The following is a 5,404-nucleotide window of genomic DNA, read 5'->3' on the forward strand; positions in this document are numbered from 1 at the left end:
TTGTCGGCAGCACCTTCCTCCCGTGGAAGCTGCTCGGCCCCTCAGAGAGGCCTCTCGGCTGGGCCCGCGCCCGTCAGGGCCGCCGGTGCAGGCGCCGCCCGGAGCGTAGGTCCCTTCTGGAAAAGGCGGGATGGGAAGTGGGGTCAGGGCGCCTTTGGCCGGTCCTTTCCGTTTGCCGTGCTTTACACTTTACCAGTTCCCATGGAGTAGATTCCGACTCACAGCGACTCTATAGGACAGAGTAGAGCTGCCCCAAAGCGTTTCCAAGACTTGCACATCTTTCTCTCGCGGAGCGGCTGATGGGCTCAGCTGCCGACCTTTCCATTAGTAGCAGATCACTTTAACTCTTGCACCACCAGGGCTCTTTACCACTGTTTTTAAAAGCCGGTAGAGCATTTGTGGCCTTTCTCCAGAGTAAAACCCCTCTCGTCGTTTGGATCACCGACACTCCGGCCCCAGCTTCGAGTTGTTCTGCTGACCTGGCGATTCTGGCCTGTTCCAGTGAACGCAGAGTGGAATCGCTTTGGCTGTGGTATCATTTACTGGCCCTAAAATCCCACCACCCACCTCAGTCTGGCGCCACCATTCACCTTTATTTTCTATGCTTCAGCCACCCATTTCCCAGGTCATGGATTAGACTGGATTTTCTGCTGACTCAGATTTACACACACTTCTCCCACTTGGAGTACTCTCTCAGACCTTTCCGTACACCATCAACCAGGCCCAACCATGCTAGTAGCTAAATTCTACCAAATCTTTGAACCTTATTTTAAATATGTTTCACTTACAAGCCATCTAACCTGTCCCTCAGGTTAGGTCTTTTCATTTACAGACTCTCAGATGTCCAGGATTTTCATTATTTAAAATTGTCTTCATGCTAGACTGTGGTACCTATGGGCAGGTAATATGGACCTCTTTCTTTATCATCCCTTTTTAGCCTGTCATGCTGCTTGCTCCTTGAAGGCTGTCCAGGAAAAAGTTAACCCACCAGGCCTGGGTTGCTAAACGCGCTAAATTCTGAAGAAAGGCTTGTCTTCGGGAGTGGTGTTCAGTTTGCTCCTGGGAGGTGAGCTCTGAGCCCTTGGAATATTCCGATGAGTGTTTTTATATGCCTGAAACCTCTTTCCGTGCTGTATTAGTTTACCAAGATAGTTTATGCTAAAACGTGATTTATGGTGAAGGCCTGTTTTTGCTTTTTGGGGATCCAGGTAGTGTAGATTAGTCACTTGAGGACTGCATGCTTATGTGACTGACCACCCGATTAAAACCCTGAACACCAAGGCCTAGGTATCCTTTCCTGGTTGGCAACACTTCTCATGTATTCTCACACATTGTTCGGAGAACTAAACTAAATCCGAGCAATTCTACTGGGAGAGGACCCCTAGCTACCCCGGGATACACACTTGTTACCCCCAGATTTTGCTCCATGTACGTTTTCCCTTTATTAATTTTAATCTGTATCCTTTTGCTATAATAAACCTTACCCATGAGTACAGTAGCTTTTCTGGGTCCTGTGAGTTGTTTTCATAAATTGTTGAGCATGAGAGTGGTCTTGGGTACTGCTGACACAAGAGCACACAGAGAACATTTTATACTGACAATCAGTGATTGTGTCTAATTTAGAGTAACACTAATCCCTAGTATTTCCTATGATGATGGGCATGTTCTATTTCTACACTGAAGACACAATAACCACTAGCCCCATGTAGCGAATTGGGCACTGAAAGGTGTCTATTGCAACTAAAGAACTGAAATTAAAATTGGAATTAATTTTAATAGTCACATATGGTACTGATTATAATAGTAGACAACACAACTCTACTCAGCAGAACCCTAAGTTTGTTGTTGAAGTTAGGTGCCGTTGAGTTGGTTCTGACCCATAGTGACACTGTGTTTCACAGAATGAAACACTGGCCTGTCTTTTGCCATATTCACAATCACTGTTATGCTTGAGCCCATTGTTACAGCCACTATGTCTGTCAATCTCTTCCAGGGTCTTCCTCTTTTTCGCTGACCCTCTGCTTTACCAAGCATGATGTCCTCCTCCAAGGACTGATCCCTCCTGATAACATGTCCAAAATATGTGAGATGTAATCTCGCCATTCTTGCTTCTAAGGAGCATCCTGGTTGTACTTCTACCAAGACAGATTTGTTCATTCTTTTGGCAGTCCATGGTGTATTCAGTATTCTTCATCAACACTACAACTCAAAGGTGTCAGTTCTTCTTCAGTCTTCCTTATTCACTGTCCAGCTTTGGCATGCATATGAGGTGTTTGAAAACACCATGGCTTGGGTCAGGCACACCTTAGTCTTCAAGGTGACATTTTTGCTTTTTAACACTTCCAAGAGGTCTTTTACAGCAAATTTGCCCAATGCAATGCGACTTGATTTCTTGACTACCGCTTCCACGGGTGTTGATTATGGATCCAAGTAAAATGAAATCCTCGACAACTTTGAACTTTTCTCGGTTTATCATGATGTTGCTTATTGGTCCAGTTGTGAGGATTTTTGTTTTCTTTATGTTGAGGTGCAATCCATACTGAAGGCTGAGTTCTTTGATCTTCATTAGTAAGTGCTTCAAATCCTTTTCACTCTGAACAAGCAAGGTTGTGTCATCTGCATAATGCAGGTTGTTAATGAGTCTTCCTCCAGTCCTGATGCCACGTTCTTCATATAGTCCAGCTTCTTGGATTAGGTGCTCAGCATACAGATCGAATAAGTATGGTGAAAAGATACAACCCTCTAGTACACTTTTCCTGACTTTAAACCACACAGTATCCCCTTGTTCTGTTTGAGTAACTGCCTCTTGATCATGCACAGGCTCCTCAAGAGCACAATTAATTGTTCTGGAATTCTTGTTCTTTACAACATTATCCATAAATTGTTATGATCCACACAGTCGAATGTCTTTCCATAGTCAATAATTGAACATCTTTCTGGTATTCTCTGCTTTCAGCCAGGATCCATTTTATATCAGCAATGATATCCCTGGTTCCATGTCCTGTTCTGAATCTGGCTTCAATTTCTGGCAGTTCCCTGTCGGTATACTGCTGCAGCTGCTTCGCCTTTTTTAGTCTGGAAGCTCATCTGAAACCTGTCCACCATGGGTGACCCTGCTGGTATTTGCATACTGGTGGCACAGCTCCCAGCATCACAGCAACACGGAAGCCCCAACAGTACAACAAACTGACAGACACATGGGGGAGAACCCTAAGTGAAGAACATAAAAAAGGGCATTAACATGGTCATCATCACAAACCAGAGCTTCACAGGCTTTTGCTCTTTGAGGCCTTTCATACGGGCAACACTATGGATAGAAGTCAGTGTAACACTGTGTTCAATTTGGTTGCATCTACATGATTTAACTTTTTATAAGTTGATGAGAAGAGCAATCAGCTCTGTTATCTTTAAGTGGATTTCACTGATTCTGATAATTTCAGTGAAAAAAATTTAACACGAATGTGATAGGAAGTAACTGAGATGGGAGAAGGGGCATTCTCTGACAAAGTGGCTCTTTGTGATAAGACCCGAATCATGAGAGGGCAACCATGGAATTCCTAGGGAAAGAAAATCAGTCAGAGGAACTATGTACTGCAAAGACCATGTTGTGTTGTTGTTAGTTCCTGTTGAGTTGATTGCAACTCGTGGTGACCCTATGTGTTAGAGTAGAACTGCACCGTAGGGCTTCTTGACTGCAAACAGAAGCAGATTGCCAGGTCTTTCTTCTACTGATGGGTTTGAACCATCAGCCTTTTATGTTAACAGTCTAGTGCAAATCATTTGTGCCAAAGGCCATATGGGAGGAATATGATTGCCATTTGTGAGGAATTAAGAAGAAAATGTGACAAGAGCTTTTTATTTCGAGTTGTATACTTCCTCAAAGAATATATATGGATGGCAGATGAGCTTACATAAATATCCTTAATGTTGTTTATCATTAACCAACCCGTTTCTGTCAAGTGGATTCCAACTCATAGTGACCCTACAGGACAGAGCAGAACTGCCTCATAGGGTTTCCAAGGCCGTAAGTCTTTATGGAAGCAGATTGTTGTAGCTTTCTCCTGTGGAACAGCTGGTGGGTTTGAACCGCCAGCCTTTCAGTTAGCAGCCATGTGGTTAACCACCGAGCCACTAGGGCTCCTTGTTAATCATTAGGGAAGTGGAAATGCAAACCATGGCGAGATACCACTGAAAAAACAAAACAAAAACATTTCCATCAAGTTGATTCCAACTCGTAGTGATCCCATAGGGCAGAGCAGAACTGCCCTGTAGGGTTTCCAAGGAACGGCTGGTAGATTTGAACTGCCAGGCTTTTGGTTAACTGCTGAGCTCTTAACCACTGTACCACCAGGGCTCTGAGATACTTCTACCACCCATTAATATGACTAAAGAAAGAATGGAGACTCCCAAGTGCTGGTGAGGATGTAGAGCAACAGCAACTTTTTTTTTTTTTTATTAACTTTTATTGAGCTTCAAGTGAACATTTACAAATCAAGTCAGACTGTCACATATAAGTTTATATACATCTTACTCCGTACTCCCACTTGCTCTCCCCCTAATGAGTCAGCCCTTCCAGTCTCTCCTTTCGTGACAACTTTGCCAGCTTCCAACTCTCTCTATCCTCCCATCCCCCCTCCAGACAGGAGATGCCAACACAGTCTCAAGTGTCCGCCTGATATAATTAGCTCACTCTTCATCAGCATCTCTCTCCTACCCACTGTCCAGTCCCTTTCATGTCTGATGAGTTGTCTTCGGGGGTGGTTCCTGTCCTGTGCCAACAGAAGGTTTGGGGACCATGACCGCCGGGATTCCTCTAGTCTCAGTCAGACCATTAAGTATGGTCTTTTTATGAGAATTTGGGGTCTGCATCCCACTGATCTCCTGCTCCCTTTGGGGTTCTCTGTTGTGTTCCCTGTCAGGGCAGTCATCGATTGTGGCCGGGCACCAACTAGTTCTTCTGGTCTCAGGATGATGTAGGTCTCTGGTTCATGTGGCCCTTTCTGTCTCTTGGGCTCTTAGTTGTCGTGTGACCTTGGTGTTCTTCATTCTCCTTGAGCAACAGCAACTTTTATTCACTGATTGGAATGCAAAATGGTGCAGCCACTTTGGAAACTGGTTGGCCATTTCTTGTGAAAATGCATTTATCAGACCACAGAGTGGTCCCACGCCTAGGTCAACACACAGGTGAAAATTTGCATTTACACGAAACCCTGCATGATGTTTTTATAGTAGCTTTATTCATCATTGCCCAAACCTGGAAACAACCAAGATGTTCTTCAACAGGTGGATGAATTAACAAACTTTCTTACATCACTACAATGGAATGCTACTCAGCAATAAACAACTCACTATGTTGTGTGTCCAGAGTGGGAAACAAACTGACAAATGAACCTAACTCTATTAC

Source organism: Elephas maximus, chromosome 3 (genome assembly GCF_024166365.1).
Source record: "Elephas maximus indicus isolate mEleMax1 chromosome 3, mEleMax1 primary haplotype, whole genome shotgun sequence".
Lineage (NCBI taxonomy): Eukaryota > Metazoa > Chordata > Mammalia > Proboscidea > Elephantidae > Elephas > Elephas maximus.